General features: G+C 42.7%; 3 long non-coding RNA genes across 4 annotated transcripts; all 3 read left to right on the plus strand.

The window, feature by feature from the left end:
* The first annotated feature begins 3,213 nt into the window (after positions 1–3,213).
* Positions 3,214–4,876, plus strand: LOC148315772 (uncharacterized). The gene is made up of 3 exons (XR_015840583.1): positions 3,214–3,331; positions 3,992–4,111; positions 4,719–4,876. It is a non-coding gene; the product is annotated as an uncharacterized LOC148315772 (long non-coding RNA).
* Positions 4,877–5,229: 353 nt separating this feature from the next.
* On the plus strand, positions 5,230–9,839 carry LOC148315773 (uncharacterized). Of its 2 annotated transcripts, none has more exons than XR_015840582.1 (4): positions 5,230–5,413; positions 7,688–7,783; positions 8,777–8,993; positions 9,101–9,839. It is a non-coding gene; the product is annotated as an uncharacterized LOC148315773 (long non-coding RNA). The 2 variants fall into 2 exon arrangements; XR_015840581.1 differs by having other exon boundaries at positions 8,841–8,993.
* A 617-nt stretch (positions 9,840–10,456) lies between these two features.
* On the plus strand, positions 10,457–11,762 carry LOC148315774 (uncharacterized). Its single transcript, XR_015840596.1, has 3 exons — positions 10,457–10,793; positions 11,360–11,413; positions 11,503–11,762. It is a non-coding gene; the product is annotated as an uncharacterized LOC148315774 (long non-coding RNA).
* Positions 11,763–18,999: the final 7,237 nt, after the last annotated feature.

Consider the following 18,999-nt stretch of genomic DNA (forward strand, 5'->3'; position numbering starts at 1 on the left):
GATTTGAAGTCGACCTCAGAATTTGCACTATTTTGACATGACTTCTGTGGTAATCACTACTGACATATTGATAGAAGTATTGTAATAAGAATACTGTAATGGTAAACAAAATACATCATTGGTCAATATTTAAGTACACCCTTGGCTGAAAGTACAGTAGTAGTTAATATTGCATCCTAGGACTGCACAATTGCACTAATGCCCTCCCGTTTGTAGGCCTGACCCAATGTTCTTGTTAAAAAGTCTGACAGCAGTTGGCAGGAAGGAGCGGCGAAATCTCTCTTTGGTACAGCGAGGGTGTAAAAGTCTGTCACTGAAGGAGCTGTAAAGTGTTCTCAGAGTGTCATTGAATGGGTGGGCTGGTTTGTCCAGCATTGATGACAGTTTTGCCGTCATCCTTCTGCCCCCCACTGAGTCCACAGAGTCCAGGGAGCAGCCCAGGACAGAGCTGGCCCTCCTCACCAGTTTGTCCAGTCTCTTTTTGTCTCGGCCCGAGATGCCTCCTGCCCAGGAGACCACTCCATAGAAGATGACTGATGAAACCACCGAGTCATAGAAGTTCCTGAGGAGTGTTCCCCGAACGCCAAAGGACCTCAGCCGCCTGAGTAGGAAGAGTCTGCTCTGACCCTTCCTATAGAGAGCGTCTGTGTTGTCGCTCCAGTCCAGTTTATTGTTCAGATGAACACCCAGGTACTTGTAAGTTGAGACCCTCTCAACGTCTGTTCCCTGGATATTCACTGGTGCAGGTGGAGAGTGCCGACGCTTGCGGAAATCCACCACCAGCTCTTTGGATTTCCCAGCGTTGATTTGGAGGCGGTTCTGCTGACACCAGTCCACGAACCCCTGCGTAACCCCTCTGTACTCCCGATCGTCATCGTCAGTGATGAGGCCGACAATCGCAGAGTCATCAGAGAACTTCTGCAGGTGACAGGTTGTGGAATTGTATTTGTAGTCCGAGGTGTAGAGGGTGAACAGGAAGGGAGCCAGCACAGTTCCCTGCGGCGCTCCCGTGCTGCAGAGGAGCACGTCAGACACACAGTCCTGTGTTCTCACGTACTGTGGCCGGTTTGTGAGGTAGTTGTGAATCCATGTGATGAGGTGGTGGGCCACTCCCGCCTGCTCCAGCTTGTCTCCCAATAAGGCGGGCTGGATGGTGTTGAAAGCACTTGAGAAATCAAAGAACATGATCCTCACCGTGCCCCCCGCCTTCTCCAGGTGGAAGAGTGAAGTGTGGAGCAGGTAGATGATGGCATCATCCACACTGATGCCAGGCTGGTATGCAAATTGGAGTGGGTCCATTGAGGAGCTGACCAGGGGGCGCAGATGGACGAGGACCAGTCTCTCCAGGGTCTTCATCAGATGAGACGTCAGCGCCACTGGTCTGAAGTTGTTGAGCTCCTTCGGATGGGGTGTCTTTGGAACCGGAACCAGGCAGGATGTTTTCCACAGCTGGGGGACTCTGCCCAGCTTCAAGCTCAGGTTGAACATGTGCTGGACGATTCCACACAGCTGGTCTGCGCAGGATTTGAGGAGCTGGGAGCTGGTCCCATCTGGGCCTGCCGCCTTCCTCGCCTTCATCTTCCTCAGCTGGTTCTTCACCTGAGATGTTGTGAGGAACAAGGCTGAGCAGGAGGAAGTGGTGGTTGTCTGATGAGGCTGGGAACTGGAGCCTGTGGAGAGAGAGAGGGGCGAGAGAGGGGGAGAGAGGGTCTTGTTCGCAGTGGCAGGAGGGGTGGGTGGGGGCTGCATCAGGGAAGCCTGAGCGGGGTCAGACATTTGATCAAACCTATTGAAAAATAGGTTCAACTCATTTGCCCACTGAAGCCCCCCCCCCTTCTGGGTCTTACCTGCTTGTCCGTGGCCTGAGATGGTCTTCAGGCCCCTCCAGACATCCCTGGCATTGTTCCGCTGCAGTTGTTCTTCCATCCGCATCCTGTAGGACAGCCGTCCTTACCTCCCGGATCTTCGTGTATGGTGTGTGTGTGTGTGCACGTGTGAGGACAGGGGCAAGAAGTCCATGTGTTTTTACGTTTCAGTGTCCAGTTTGAGTTCGTCATTCTCAACATTAATCAGGTTGTAATGGTACATTTGGGCAACAAACCTACGATTAACCATCGTCTTTGTCATAAAAATAATGCAACATGAACAGACTACACATAACAAAATGAAAACTATAATTATCCCTATATATTTTAAATTCTTCATAGTGGTCATAACATCAATAATTGTTTCATTTTTATTAAAAATTTAAATGCAGTAATGTACTCCAATCAAGGCTGATATTCCTTTATGTACGTCATTAATTTCCAAACAATATCTAATCTTTTTGTTCTGTGGCTTCAACATATTTATCATCTCATCAATATTAGCACCACAGAGTACTGAGTTTCGAGATCCTCACAATAGTCGTTCTCAAAATGATATTTTATTTTTATCAATTTAGCTTTGTTAAGGTAAGATATTTTATTGACAATCTAACATTAATATGCAAAGAACATGTACATTAGTACGAAATGTAAAAGAAAATTGTGGTGGGGGGGGTGTGAATTGTTTTCTTCTTGGTAGGGGGGGCATGACAGGAAATAATTGAGAACCACTGGTCTCGTCACACACCAGCTCGGGTTCATTCCCTACCAGAGAAATGACATTCCATGTCCCCAGAGCTAGGCGCTTTATGTTGCCGGGGATTGGACTGCCTTTGACTGCCTCCTAGCTCAAAGGAAACCCAAATTCTTTGGTCCCGCCCACTGGTAGTGAGCCGAAGCCCTTGTATTAAATAATAAATAAATACATAAAATAAAAAAATTAATAAATTTAAAAAACGGACCGATCCACTGCTTGGGTTAGTTTGACCCACCTTGAGATCCGTTCCCACTCAGTGACAGTGTCTACAAGCCACTGCCACCAGGCCAGTGAACCCAACGTCCAGGCAGTGACAAAAAACGTGATCAAATTACATTGCTCATCATAAGGTGTTTGTGAGACGCTCTTTGTATGTTTCCTCAATTAAGACCTGTTTTCCATTGGTGTATTTGAAAAAAGTGGTGAACCTGTTAAATTCACTACAAAACGTTAAGAAGATGAAAGTAATGTTTGAAGGAATATTATTTTTCTATCGACGTGCCGGCGGGCGGGCACAGATAGAGAGTGATAAAGCAGCACCACCCGCGCGGGGCGTGCTGACGAAAAGGCAAGCGCTCCTCCTCTCATCGCGTCCTTATTAAGACAGAAAAAAGACGCTGTTGAATTTGACCTATTCGCAGTTCGAGCAGGTGCTTAACGCTGGAGAATATCACCACTTCGAAGTTCGAACTGCTGTTGAAACGGAGAGGTAAGTGTTTTTCGTTGGGTTTTTTTCAAAACATGCGTCGAGTGCATTTGTTCATAGTTAGAGATAGTTGTGTGGAAAACACTATACAAAGTAGCACCATGGATGTGGGCCTACAACACTGGCCTAGCAAACATGTGCTCCTACATCGACATAATTGACGAGCTCCAGTTAAGCATTGAATAATTATAAAACGTCATGGTGCTTTTACTCATTTAAAGAACTAAACCGACGCGTATTGTCATCCGGTGGTCAGGTTTGCATTGAATGTGAGCACGAGGGACGCTAGCTTGTTGCGTTAGCTTTGCGGAGCTAACAGCTTGCACTTTTGTTATAGAACCACAGAATGCAAGTACCATGATAATTTCTGTCATTAATTTTTGTGTAAGACACGATGTTCACTGGTTAATTACATGATTCTTAAAGCAAAGGTTACTGTGAATGCAATTTTGGTAAGATTTTTGTAGTCGCACTGCATAAATCTGTCTGTGTCTGTTGTTTAAACTTCAATATAAACTATTATGGTTGAAATCGTTAATTGGGATGGAGGAATTGATATTTTTTTAATTTATAATTTATTTTTCTTACACTGATATTGTTAAAACTCCATTTAGCCCATAGTATTAATAATTCTCAACACAATACTGTCTTTTTTCTTTATAGAATAAACAATGCCTTCCCTGAGATGCAGGAAGTCCCCAAAGCAGGATACTATTGAACATGCAGTCAAGGGTCTGGACAAGACTGCAGAGTTAGAAGCGAAGTATATAAACTAATTTAAAGGTATGATGTTAACGCTTTTGCTAAGATATATTATTGTTTTCTGATAACCAAGCTGACATCGTTTTTTAAGTGGTTATTTTACATTAAGAGTGTCTTGACCTTTTCTTTTGCCACTTTTGTCAGTTTCAAGTTATTTCAGTGAGTGTGAAACCTGATGGTAGGAGTTCTATCTAAATTAAGGCTGTACTTGATGACGCCCTCCGGCATTTTTATACCACAATAGACCGGTGAACAAGTCCGATATTGATAGTCTAGTGTAAAGCACGTAATACGTCACAGAGATCACGTGACGCGATCCAATATGACTGTGTACAGTGTATGTCATTGTTTTGAAACTAAATAATCTTAAAGTTTTTTTTTTACGTAACCAGGTGCAATTGACATTTGTACTTTCAGTCCTAATACATACTGGCTAATGCAATGCTGGAAAATGAATTTTGGCTAGTCTGTTCCTTTAAAATCATAAAGAAGGGCTCTGCTCTATCCCTCACAAGAAGCAATGTTTCAAACCACCCTACATTAGTATAGTGGCCCAAATGAATATGATGACTCCTTATTTGTGTGCTTAAAAATATGACGAAGCTAACTTGATTTCCCTGTTAACTAGGTCGAGGAGTATTTACCAAGGCCCCTTTCAGGAAAGACGACTTTATTCTTTATTATGGAGTACAGAGGAAAATTGATAGATTCTGATGAATCTCAACGCAGGAAGATGGATGGAAGAGGCACTGTCTTTTTGTTTGACTTCCGCCGGCAAGAAAAAACTTGGAGGTGAGGCAAAGATTGAGATGTTATCTTATTTTTGTTTTTATTTAAAAAAATAAACACATACTCATCCCATAAGTGTTAGGGGAAAAATCATTCTCTAAGCAAAAATGTATAATTACTTTTATTCATGCGTTGAATCTGTACAAATGAAAATATAGATCATGAAGTCTCAAAGACAAGCTGTTAATAGGGTCTGATTCCAATAGAAATTTCTTGTATGATTTGATTTAGATTTAAAAATTGTGGATTTCCTATTTTTATGTTTTGTGTACACAAGATTGTCTCAAAGATTAATTTCTGACATTGATTGAATAATTGTTTTTTTTTTTTTTAATCTATTTTAAGTGTTGATGCAGCTCAAGAAGATGGCAGTCTGGGAAGACTGGTTAATGATGACCACATGCACCCCAACTGTAAAATGAAGAAGATGACAACAGAGGACAGACCACACCTCTGTCTGTTTGCGCTCCGAGACATTGATGTTGGCGAAGAAATAACTTAAGACTATGGACCAGCTGGCCTTGGAGAACACAGGTTTGTAAGATGCATCTTTAAGTACAATAACAGAGCCCACTTGTGGTGTTCTGGTGATGTAGTTTCCAATTAGTTTGGCAATCTAATAAATGTATGTGAAGTTTCTATGGAAGTTGAACATGATGACTGACTGGGGGAGTTCTCCATTGTCCACTATCTGTAATTCAAATTTGTGGGTCTGAGTCAAAGTTTGGCTCTGCAGGAACAACGAACTGGTCAGGGAGTGACAGTATTACAAAGTTCTGCGTTACTCCTTTCTGGGCGGTGGCCCTGTTAGGCCATCATATGCCATATTGCAAATATCCCCATTGTGGGACTAATTAAGGACATCTTTATGTTGTGGTTTCCCTACCAGAACCAGCACCAACCCTGTATATTCATGATATAAAACACTGTTTCAATTTGATATTTAGCCTTTCTATACTGTAAAAATAGAAGACCCCAGGCTTTCCTGCGCTCCCTTGCCCAATTGGTGGTGTTCAGGAGACAACCTGGGACTGAAATATCAGTCACAACCAGTGTTGTTTTCGTCACTGATGACTATGACGAAAATACTTCGTTAACGCCCCTTTTTTAATGACGATGACAAGCTATACGAGGTTCTTTTATGACGAAAACATGACGTGATGTACATGAATTTTTTTCGTTGACTAGACAAAATTGTTAGCATGTGGTTCATAAATTATTTTATGTTGCTTTTAGTGAAATAAAGCCACAACAGTTGCCCAACAAAATGTTTTGCTTCTCTGCTTATTTTGGAGTAGTGAGTATTGATTCCACTGTTGCCACTTTTTTCTGTTTGTAATGAAGAATCCTTAGTAGTCCATCCAAAAGTCTTTGTTATTGGGTGGAAACCTTGAATGCCTTGTTTTAACTCAAATGGACTTAAACCCATCCATCCATCCATCCATCCGTTATCTGTACCGCTTCTCCTCACTAGGGTCGCGGGGGGTGTTGGAGCCTATCCCAGCTGTCTTCGGCAGTAGGCGAGGTACACCCTGAATTGGTGTCCAGCCAATCGCAGGACATGCATAGACGAACAACCATCCACGCTCACACTCATGCCTCGGGGCAATTAGAGTGTCCAAGCAACTTGCCATGCATGTTTTAAGAATATGGGAGGAAACCGGATTACCCAGAGGAAACCCACGCAGGAAGGCCGGAGCCAGAATCGTACCTACGACCTCAATATTGTGAGGCCATCATGCTAACCAGTTGGGCCACCGTGCCGCTTGGACTAAAACCTTTGTGAATAAATTGACGAAAACTAGGGTAAAACTTTTTTTGCGTTTCCGTCGATTAAAACTGGACTAAAACCCTTTTTTTAGTTTTCGTTGACTAAAACTGGACTAAAACTATAACGAATTGGGATGACTAAATGTGATGTAAACAAATCAGCACTTTGTCCAAATGACTTGGACAAAATCTAAAATGCCTGCCAAAAACAACACTGGTCACAACACGTGTCTACAGAAGATTAATTGGCATGGGCGAAATTAATTAGTTTTATTTCATTCATGAGCTTATGTTTTGTTTTGGGTGGCTAAGGCTTAAAATGTGTAAAAATCTAATCCAACCTCAAATATAATTAATTCAATAAATTTATGATGCTACTAAAACATCGAAGCAGCCTCCTCCAGGCTTTACAGACTCAGAAATGGAGGTATGCGTATCGTGTGCTCATCCTGTCGTGTCTCGAGATGTTAAAATTGCAGTTAGATAGACGTGTGCTGATTAGACAAGACTTCTAATATATCTGGTGTCACAGGATATTTGTCAGTGAATGTGTATGTCTGGTTTGAGGCTCACTCAGCTTTTTCTTGTGTTGTGGGGTCCAGTTGAGTTGAATTGCGAGTCAGGTATGTTGGCCATCTGACACCCAACTGTCAGGTTTGCGTTCGTGGGGCCCCCGTAGAGCCATTTTTATTGTTGACATAAATCATAGCTAATCATCTTTTCCTTCATTATCATATGAAATACAGTTAGGAGTTGTATGTGCCTTTACTATGTTATAATCTTAGAACCTACCAGCCACTACAGCTGTCCGACAAGAAGACTTTTGGCTGTCCTGTGCTCCATTGCGGCCCTGGTGGCGTTCAAAAGACAACCTGTGACTGAAATATCAGTCACAACATATCTCTACTGAAGATTAATTGTCATGCGCTAAAGTAATTGGTTTTGTTTCATTCGTGAACTTGTTCGTTAAAATGTGTAAAATTCTGATCCATTTTCTTTTTTTGAATTCATTAAATTAATATTCAACTTGTTCATTAGGATGGAGGACAACCGACAATGACTGAATCGGCTGAGGTTGATGCCACCAGAACATCGAAGCAGCCTTCTCAAGGTTTGACAGACTCTGAAAAGGAGGTATGCGTATCATGTGGTCATCCTGTCGTGTCTTGAGATGTTAAAATTACAGTTAGATAGACCTGTGCTGGTTGGACAAGTTTTCTAATATATCTGGACATAAATCGTAGCTAATAATATTTTCCCTCATCATCATATGATATACAGTTATGCGTAGTGTATGTCTTTACTATGTTACAATCTAAGAACCTACCAGACACTACAGTTCTCTCATTGGGAGACTTAAGCTTTCGTCAGGCTGTCGACTGCTGCATTGCCCTCTTATTGGCTTTAAGTACACAACCTGTAACTGAATTATCTGTCAGAACAGAACCTATGTGTCCACAGCAGGTGATTTGGCATGTGGATTCTTCAGATTTTTAGAAAATAGGTAAAATTGTGATCAAAAGTTTAAAATGTATAAAATTCTGGTATAGTTTGCAATAGTATATCTATTAAATCATTTCAAAACTTCTTAACAAGGATGGAGAACATTGGCTGTGACCGAATTGGTTGAGGTTTACATTACCAGGACCATTGAGCAGCCTCCTCAGGATCTACAAATTTAGGAATGAAGATATGCATCCCATGTTACAATCCTGTTATGGCCCGAGGTTTTGAAGTTGCAGTTACATATTGGGCTGGGCGATATGGCTGATAAGTACATAGCGATATAAGTATTTCATATGGGTCCATCGATACACATTGAATTCTTTTTTCGTATTATTTTATTCATTATTTTTTTTATTTTCCAATATTTTCACTGCCCTGTTAAAAAAACATTTAATGTAGTTTTCCTCCCGGGAGCTTTTTGTTACGGTCAATTAAGTGTTTTTGTTAAATATAGCTGCGTAGAATAATTATATGCATTATTATCGTACCACAATGTTTTGGTTTTGCAAATAATTTCCTAAAATCATTCTAATTTTATGACATTATTTTGTCATAATATCATTCATCAATATTTTAGTTTTTTTTTTTTTTCAAATAGAATTAAGACCTTTTTCTGTGCAGATTCCTCTGGGGATTAAGTATTTAATGGGTTCTCAATTTTCTCTTGGACTCTGATGCAACCCAGTCTCCTCCCTTGGACAAAAAATATGGGCTGAATCTTCCTTGGAATAACGACACAGATTCTGACGAATCATTGTCAAATCCTGCCCCTGAACTTTGTGCCTCAGACCCAGACCATATTACTATCCCAAGGCTCCGGAGGACCAAAAGTATACAGGTAAACAACCCATATAGATTTCAGGGAATCTTACAAGCAAATTGCATATATTTTATTGGTCTCCTGCCTTCTATCCTTTATATTTCGTTGTTGTTGTTGTTTTTTAGATTAAAAAAACAGGCTGACTTTGGAATGGAGAAGCATTATTACTCCAACTCAGATGACGGTGGAGATGAATATATTCCGGATACAAGTGAGGCCTCTGATTCAGACGGAAGTGAATCTTTGAAAATTGTGGACCCTCTCTTGAAGTCTAAGAATGCCTTCAGAGATTTTTCTCCCACACCACGAATCTCAAAAGCCACCTCAACGCAGGTTGTTAATCAAGGGCGTTCACCCGTTCGGAGGAGTAGCAGCACTGGTGTGATTCTTGAATTCTATGGCTCTTCAAATATTTGTGCAGTTTAACACAAATCATCCAAAATAGAATTCAAGCACATCTGTGACAGAAATTCAAATTCAGAAGTCAAAGAGAGAGAACAAAAAAAAAATCTAATGCTGCGCTTCTTCCGAAGACATATACTGTAAACAGTAAATGTATGTTAGGACAATCTTGAAAAAAGTATTAGAACACCCTTTACTTTTATTTCTTGTTAATTTTATTAACCAAAATATGTCCATTTTTATTACAGATTAATGAATACAAAATTAAAACTCTAATCAGCTACTTTTTAATCGTTATATTTGTATAAACAAATGTTATACATCTGTGTGTTAACTTATACAAGAAATGACGGAAAAGCAAGGGTGGTTTAGTATTTTTTTATCGTATATAGTCTGTATAATATCTTTAACCTATGCTGATGCTGTTTAATACTGATTTAAATAATAATAATAATGTCATAATCTGTTGGTTTTACATGAACAAAACCTTTCAAGCACTTTTTAAAATTCTAAATACTACCTCTTGTCAGTAAGTTGGTTCACAGCACTGCCTTGGAGTGAAAGTGTGTAGTGCTGAGACAGTCGGTATGTGCTGAGTCGTCTGACGTTTGTGTGACTGGTACCCAGGAAGGTAGCAAAACCAGGCAGTGTGTATGTCGTACCCAGGAAGGCAGAGAAACCAAGCAATATGTATGTGGTACCCACGAAGGCAGAGAAACTAAGCAGTGTGTATGTGGTACCCGGGAAGGTAGCAAAACCAGGGAGTGTGCATAGATACAGACCCCAAAAGTGATTAAAACCAAATAAAGTCCCCAGAAGATCATCTGTAGTCAGGTGAAGGACCCTGTACTTTGTTCAACTCATTTACTCCCTTAGACGTACAAAGACGTCTTTTAATGCAATGGCGCCCTCTACCAAAGACGTATAAGTACGTTTCCTGTCTTTTTTACGTCATAGTGTACATAAGGGTCTGATGCAACCTCTGACTGAGAATCAGCCTTGTCCGCATTGTGAATCATGTAAAAATCACCCAGCAGGGGGCAGAGGTGCAAAAGATCCGCCTTGAATCTGCGCCAGAGGTACAAATGGGGGGGCGGGATCCTGGGGTAGACTTATAAGTGTGGAGAGCAGCGTGGGTAGCAGCAGCATCGGCAGCACTAGCAGCAGTCGCATTAGTAGCGTTAGCAATGAAATCCTCCAAGCAAATGACGATCGAGGAATGCTTTTTTTTTAAAAAAAAGCTTCCTAAAAGCATCAAGGCGATGGAGACGCTTTGGTTGAGAGGATGACGCTTCGTCGTCGTCACAACAAAACGGCGTCTAAAGAGGGTGCGCGTGCCTTGCGGCCTGCATCGCCTGCCTTCGGACAATAGCCAAAGCAGCTGAGAGTCCTCACCAGATCCCCCCGAACGAGGAGGTAAGCGCTCGCAAGTTACCATTGAACATGTGGTTTTACCCCTCATGCTTTTATTGTACATATCATGCATCTTGCGGGCAGAAAATGTCGCGTAAATGTGCAGTTAGACGCGAGCTTGCTCGCTGACTTCCTCATCCGGCCGCCTCTATTGCACAATTACACGCGAGCGTAAGTCCTCGCCGACGAGGAAGTAAACGCTCGCAAGTTACCATTAAACATGTGGTTTTAGCCCTCATGCTTTTATTGTACATATCATGCATCTTGGGGGCAGAAAATGTCGCGTAAATGTGCAGTTAGACGCAAGCTTGCTCGCTGACTTTCTCGTCCGGGCGCCTATTGCACAATTACACGCGAGCGTAAGTCCTCGCCGACGAGGAAGTAAACGCTCGCAAGTTACCATTGAACATGTGGTTTTAGCCCTCATGCTTTTATTGTACATATCATGCATCTTGCGGGCAGAAAATGTCGCGTAAATGTGCAGTTACGCGCGAGCGCATCTCCTCCCCGACGAGGAAACAACAATACTGAATGGTGTGGTAATCATGCATACTTTCTAAAATTCACAGATTGTGCATCCCGCGGCAAGAAAGTTCCTCCTCGTCTTGTTGGTGTAAAGAAAGGTAAATTATAATATGAAACTTCACACGCCAGCAATAAAATGCAGCAATAAATATATATTTCCAATTGTTTGTATTTCTGTAATTTACAGGTTGTGCATCAGGAAGCAGTGGTTCCGGATGGCGTCACACTGGATGGCAACCGAGGAAAATCGACTTTACAGCAACCCCTGGACCACTGAATGCCGCTGCCCATTTGGAGTCTGAGGAGCCAGCTGATTTCCTGCAGCTGTTTCTCACGGATGAGCTTCTGCAGCACATCGCGGATGCCAGCAATCACTTCCCAGACAATTATTTTCACACAAACCCCAGTGGACAAACACAAGCTCGCCTATTTTCCACGGACCAGCAAAGCCAGACCACAACGAAAGTGTCGGGTCTGTTTGTGCAAAGGCAAACGGAGTGAAACAAGAATGTGGTGTGAACTATGTTGTGTGCCCTTGCATCAAGGCAACTGTTTTATTTTATATCACACAAAAAAAAAGTATGTATGACACTGATGTATTTCATTTTTGTACATAGTTCAACAGTTCAGTCGTTTAGTGTTATGTGCAAATAAATTTATTTTATCAAAAACATTTTTTGTGCTTTTTTTTGTTATTTTATAGAAGGCATGCATTATTTAGATGTTAGAGGTGTCATAAAAGCCATAAATAATAGTGTCAAAATTCAAATTATGGTCAAAATGCATCAGTTTACAAAAAGCTCATTTTCTCAGTTTTTTCCCCAGGGATTGGAGTTTTCATGAAATTTAGCTATTTTCAAATGCCGATTGCTCAAGAATGGAAAAAGATAGGAACAAACATTTTTTTCTGTTGAAAGAAGAGAGTCTCATCTTTCTTCGGGTGTGCTCCATGTCTATATAGCATTAGAATACTATATTCTGTGGGCCTTGCAATATTAGTCAAAACCCAGGAAAACGCTGGGATTGAGCGGGTTGCTCCAGTGAAAATGGCTGGTATTTAATGAGTTAAGACTGGTTAGGACATCCGGCTCGCAGTCCCAAGGTGCAGGGTTCGATCCCGGGACCCAGCTTTCCTGTGTGGAGGTTGCATTTGTGAGTGAGTTTGAGCGCAGATGGTTGTTCGTCTTTGCGTGCCCTGCGATTGGCTGGCAACCACTTCAGGGTGTGCCCCGCCTACTGTCCGTTGACAGCTGGGTAGGCTCCAGCACGCTATCCTTGTGAGAATAAGCGGATTGGATATTACATGTATGTGTTTATGCCCTAGGCCAGGCGAGGGCAAACTACGGCCCGGGGGCCACATGTGGCCCGTTAAGTTTTAATCCGGGCCGCCGAACTTGAAAAAAATTTAATGAATAAACCTTGTTAATGTTTTATTTTCTAAACACTGTGGTTTTCAAAGACAAATATTATTGTTGGAATGCTTTTATTCACTTTCATTTAAAATTAAATGTATTTTTTTTCTCAGATGAGGTGAGGTTTCCAAAACACTCCATCCATCTGCTCCTGGTCCGGCCCCTCTGTCATATTTTAGAACCCATTGTGGTCCTCCAATCAAAAAGTTTGCCCGCCCCTGCCCTAGGCTTTGTGTCTTTGCTTGGTTGACTGTGTAATGAGTGTATGAATGCATTTCTTTCTACCAGACACCTTGGACTTCCCATGGCAGATTAATAATCTATTTTATCTATCCATCAGGGTCACGAATGTCATTTGATGAGTAGAGAATTTAGAGTCTCCAATTAACCTAATATACATGGATTTGCGCATGGAAACCTGAGAAAAAGCCCTTAGTCCTACTTTTCCATCTGAACCACTTTATCCTCACGAGGGTCACAGCCGTGACATCCCAGCTGACTTCAGAAAGTAAGTGGGCGACGACTCATGATCTCTTGGTTGAATAATATTGTTAGGGGCTCAAAATGGCCCTCTACAATAAAATGGCAGAAGAATATTACATACTCTCTGGCAGAAGAATATTGCGTTTTTTTTGTTTTGTCCAATTAACTTAAATAAAACTTGGGAAAATTTAATGATTACATGTAAACCAGCTGGTCTTCCCCATACCAAGCCCTGGCTAAAACTGACTGAAAAATGCATGATGTGTGCCTTTTAAACTCCTCGGCCCATCCACTATGCCAGGGATGGGCAAACTTTTTGATTGGGAGGGGGGGGGCACAATGAGTCCTAAAATACATTTAATTTTAAACGAAAGTGAACAAAAGCGTTACAACAATATATATGTCTTTGAAAAACCACAGTATTTAGAAAATAAACCATTAACAAGGCTTATTCATTTAATTTTTTTCAAGTTTGGGGGGCTGGATTGAAACGTTTAACGGGCCACAAGTGGCCCCCGGGCCGTAGTTTGCCCAAGTGCCCTAAGCCAATTGATTCTAAAAAATAACAGTTTTCTTCATCAAAACAACATTTTATGATCAACATAAATGTTAGTGAGTACATAAAGGTATACTCATTCGATCTATCATAACCCCATGCACTTAGACTGTACAAAAAAAAGAAAATTTTTATTTTAAAACCTAGTATTTCGCCATGACGTCACACGCTAGCGTCAAGTGCTTGGCGCTAAAAACCCGGAAGTAACAGCGGCGCTCGGTTTGAAAGTGGAGAGTTGTGCATGGTAGGCGAATTCGGGAGAAATGTTTGTTGAACACGAGGACTGTGGCGTAGAAGATGGTTTAACAGCGATCTAGTGCGCACCCAACCGTGATGGCTGACCAACGAAATAAATGCGGACCGACGGAGTGGACTGACAGGACGTGGAAAACAGGTGTGTGGCATGTGTGCGTGTGCACGAATGTGGGAGCGCGTTCACTATGGTGGCAGCGATCGCAAAGCAGCAGCACCACTCCTTGACAAAAGTATTGTACTTTCTCTGATGTTTTGGGTTTGCTCTGCTTTGGGGTTTGTAGTTCTGGCCACGCAAAAGTAACAAAGCAAGTTCTTGGATGTCTGCTTTTTTCTTGAACTGTTAATTGGTTAACATCGTGGCTCTTATTTTTATCTAATGTATGGAGTTTGGTGGCTATCTATATGCACAACTATATTAGTTGCACTTGAAATTGCATACAGAAAATTAGTATAAATAGGTTACGCTATAAAGTATAACAATATTAACAATCGTTATTGTTGTTACTGTTTATTTATTTTATTTTGCAATAACTGTGCTCCAAGCTTAGCTGTTGTGCCAGCTGCCAAGTAAAAATATGTAATCTCACTCAATAATAGGAATAAATACTTAACTAACATCTCAATTTTTCGGGTTGGGCTGTGGGGGAGGGGAGGGTGGCTGCCTGACATAAAGCAGACTGTCCTGCACATGCGCAGACCAGCCGAGTGTGTGAAGTGTGCGTAAGTGCAGTACCGGGACCGACCACTAGACAGCGATCCTGAGTAATTTTTCCGCACACACATTTCGAGCACACTCGTCTTGTTTTTGTGACCTTCCTGGGAAGCCCTGAAACTTTGACAGGACCTCCCCCTGAGCTTCTTATCACTGAATTCAATGCTCTTTTTTGTGGGGCCCAAATTTTTGGTCCCCACAAAAATTTTGGTCCCCTACAGTGGGTGTGCTGTCCGATGTTGGTCCCCAACATGTAGCTTATACAAACACACACACACACCCCTACTTGTTTTTGTGACATTGTTGGGCCACCTGAGCAAAACTCACATTGCTGGAACCACCCTTTCTAGTGGTTGTACAGCTCTGAAAAAAATCAGGCAGTGTCCAGGAATTTAGTTAAACACAAAAACCACTTCAAATTACCAATTAATGACCTGGAGGTCAAATGAGTGACTCAAGTGCATGTAATTCAGTCACTGTAGCCCAAAGATTCTCTGGGCCAGTGGATGAACCATTATTCGTCTTGGACAGCATTGAAGCAGGCCGTAGCCTGGTTTCTAAAGCTGAAAGACTTACTGACAGAGTAAAGGAAAATAGAAAGGAGTTAATCACATTAGGTGAAGAAGGCAAGATGAATTTATTCAAGAGAACTGTCAAAGGAAAGTATTTGACCTGCGACGACTTGGATAAAGCAGAAAGAGAACTTGTGAAATACTGTCAAAGGCGAAGTTTCAAAAAAGATTTAGCCATATTTGAAAAACAAAAAAGGGTGAAGAAAAGTAGCCCACTTTACAAGTTCAATATAGTACTTCAAGATGGTGTCATGAGGGTTGGTGGACAGTTGAGCCACGCAGCCATGCCTGAAACAGCAAAACAGCAAGCCATCTTGCCAAGGATTCACATAACACAAAGCTAGTCCTGAGATACATTCATGAGATTACAGCTCACGCTGGAAGGAACCACATGATGGCTAATCTGCATCAACAGTTTTGGATACCTCGAGCTGCTAGAGTCATCAGAAGAGTGCTACCTGACGATCCGCCTTTCAAGAGAATTGGCGTTGATTATTTTGGTCCATTCTAAGTAAGTAGGGTTAGAGGACAAGTAAAGAGATACGGCGTGATTTTTACATGTCTCGCTGTACGAGCCGTACATCTGGAAATTGCATCTTCACGTGACACAGATGCTTGTCTCAACGCAATCCGAAGATTTCTTGTCAGAAGAGGACAAGTGAGAGAGATGTATTCTGATAATGGAACCAACTTTAGATCAGCTGACAGTGAAATGAAGAAATCAATCAAAGAATGGAACACTAAGTAAATCGAGAAACACTTGCTGCAAAAAGGTATTCAGTGGCATAGCAATCCCCCAGCAGGTTCCCACCACGGAGGAAGCTGTGAGCGACTTATTTGGTCTGTGAGAAAAATCCTGAATGTCACTGTAAAAGAACAAATTTCGGGTGAAGAAAGTCAATATACCTTGCTTGGTGAGGCTGAAGCAGTTATAAACAGCAGGCCTATCACAAGGACATCTTCCGACCTCAACGACTTGGAAGCACTCACACCCAACACTCTGTTGTGGCTGAAGGTCAAACCTGAGTTACCTCCTGGAGTCTTCTGTAAAGACGACCAATACGCCCCAATACGTACCTCTGGGAATGAGCTGGTCAGCTCTTTAAAGAGTATTATGTAAGTTGAAATACATTAATCCATTTTTCTTTTTTGGACCATCTTTAACTGTGTAGTGTGTAATGTCTAAAATACAAAATGATCAGATTTTAGGGTGCAGTTGACGACTGTGGCACAGGTCCTCGCTCTACAAGTGCTAATAGTCTTCGGCAAAGAGAAAAATCTGCCATAAGGTACAGAAAACATTGGCATCAGAGTAAATGGATGCATGTTTTTGCAATGTGCGAGGAAACTGGCGAACTCAGAGAAAACTACGCAGGCTTGGGAGAACATGCAAACTCTACACAGGAAGGCCGGAGCCGGAATCGATCCCACAACCTCTGCATTGTGAGACCATCGTGCTCACAAGTCGCCCACCGTGGCGGCCGTCCATTATGAATGCCATCCCACCATCCATTATCTGTACGGCTTCTCCTCACAAGGGTTGCGGGGGGTGCTGGAGCCTATCCCAGCTATCTTGGGGCAGTAGGTGGGGTACACCCTAAACTGGTTGCCAGCCAATCGCAGGTCACACAAAGACAAACAACCATCCGCGCTCACACTCACACCAATTTAGGGTGTCCAAACAACCTGCCATGCATGTGTTTGGAATGTGGGAGGAAACCGGAGAACCCACGCAGGCGTGTGGGAAACATGCAAACTCCAAACAGGAAAGCCGGAATCAATCCCGCGACCTCTGCATTGTGAGACCATCGTGCTAACAAGTCGCCCACCATGCATCCCTGCTAAATAAATGATTAATTTTTACATTTTAGTATTTGTAAGCGATCTTGTGTTCATGACAGCATTTTCAACAGTGTGGGTGTTTGTATGAAAGCATTTCACTCGTGTATGGGCATGAGCATGTTTCAGTTGTATTTATGAATAACAATAATTTCACAATTGTGCCTGAGCGCCTTTCACTGGTGTGTATGAGAATGTTTCACCTATGTGTATGAGCGCATTTGACGAGTGTATGAGCAACAACTATTTCACTAGTGTGTATGAGAGCGTTTCACTCGTATGTATGATAGCGTTTCATAAGTATGCATGAGCAACAACAATTTCACTGGTGTGTAAGAGTGCATTTCAGAAGTGTGAAGCGATTCCTGACTTTTGTCCCCAACGGCACCTCATACTCCCCATCTCCCGCTCACTTCTCCTGACCCCATGAGCCATCCCCGTTGCTACTACATGGAGATTTGATGTGTTTTTTTGTTTTTTTTGTTATTAGCTTCTTCAACATCTCTTCTGATTCTCATCTCTTCTCTGGCGCTCGTCTCCGCCTGTCTGATTTGAAGTCGACCTCAGAATTTGCACTATTTTGACATGACTTCTGTGGTAATCACTACTGACATATTGATAGAAGTATTGTAATAAGAATACTGTAATGGTAAACAAAATACATCATTGGTCAATATTTAAGTACACCCTTGGCTGAAAGTACAGTAGTAGTTAATATTGCATCCTAGGACTGCACAATTGCACTAATGCCCTCCCGTTTGTAGGCCTGACCCAATGTTCTTGTTAAAAAGTCTGACAGCAGTTGGCAGGAAGGAGCGGCGAAATCTCTCTTTGGTACAGCGAGGGTGTAAAAGTCTGTCACTGAAGGAGCTGTAAAGTGTTCTCAGAGTGTCATTGAATGGGTGGGCTGGTTTGTCCAGCATTGATGACAGTTTTGCCGTCATCCTTCTGCCCCCCACTGAGTCCACAGAGTCCAGGGAGCAGCCCAGGACAGAGCTGGCCCTCCTCACCAGTTTGTCCAGTCTCTTTTTGTCTCGGCCCGAGATGCCTCCTGCCCAGGAGACCACTCCATAGAAGATGACTGATGAAACCACCGAGTCATAGAAGTTCCTGAGGAGTGTTCCCCGAACGCCAAAGGACCTCAGCCGCCTGAGTAGGAAGAGTCTGCTCTGACCCTTCCTATAGAGAGCGTCTGTGTTGTCGCTCCAGTCCAGTTTATTGTTCAGATGAACACCCAGGTACTTGTAAGTTGAGACCCTCTCAACGTCTGTTCCCTGGATATTCACTGGTGCAGGTGGAGAGTGCCGACGCTTGCGGAAATCCACCACCAGCTCTTTGGATTTCCCAGCGTTGATTTGGAGGCGGTTCTGCTGACACCAGTCCACGAACCCCTGCGTAACCCCTCTGTACTCCCGATCGTCATCGTCAGTGATGAGGCCGACAATCGCAGAGTCATCAGAGAACTTCTGCAGGTGACAGGTTGTGGAATTGTATTTGTAGTCCGAGGTGTAGAGGGTGAACAGGAAGGGAGCCAGCACAGTTCCCTGCGGCGCTCCCGTGCTGCAGAGGAGCACGTCAGACACACAGTCCTGTGTTCTCACGTACTGTGGCCGGTTTGTGAGGTAGTTGTGAATCCATGTGATGAGGTGGTGGGCCACTCCCGCCTGCTCCAGCTTGTCTCCCAATAAGGCGGGCTGGATGGTGTTGAAAGCACTTGAGAAATCAAAGAACATGATCCTCACCGTGCCCCCCGCCTTCTCCAGGTGGAAGAGTGAAGTGTGGAGCAGGTAGATGATGGCATCATCCACACTGATGCCAGGCTGGTATGCAAATTGGAGTGGGTCCATTGAGGAGC

This window comes from Idiotropiscis lumnitzeri, unplaced genomic scaffold (genome assembly GCF_059441095.1).
Source record: "Idiotropiscis lumnitzeri isolate Australia: NSW breed Sydney's pygmy pipehorse unplaced genomic scaffold, RoL_Ilum_1.0 HiC_scaffold_40, whole genome shotgun sequence".
NCBI lineage: Eukaryota > Metazoa > Chordata > Actinopteri > Syngnathiformes > Syngnathidae > Idiotropiscis > Idiotropiscis lumnitzeri.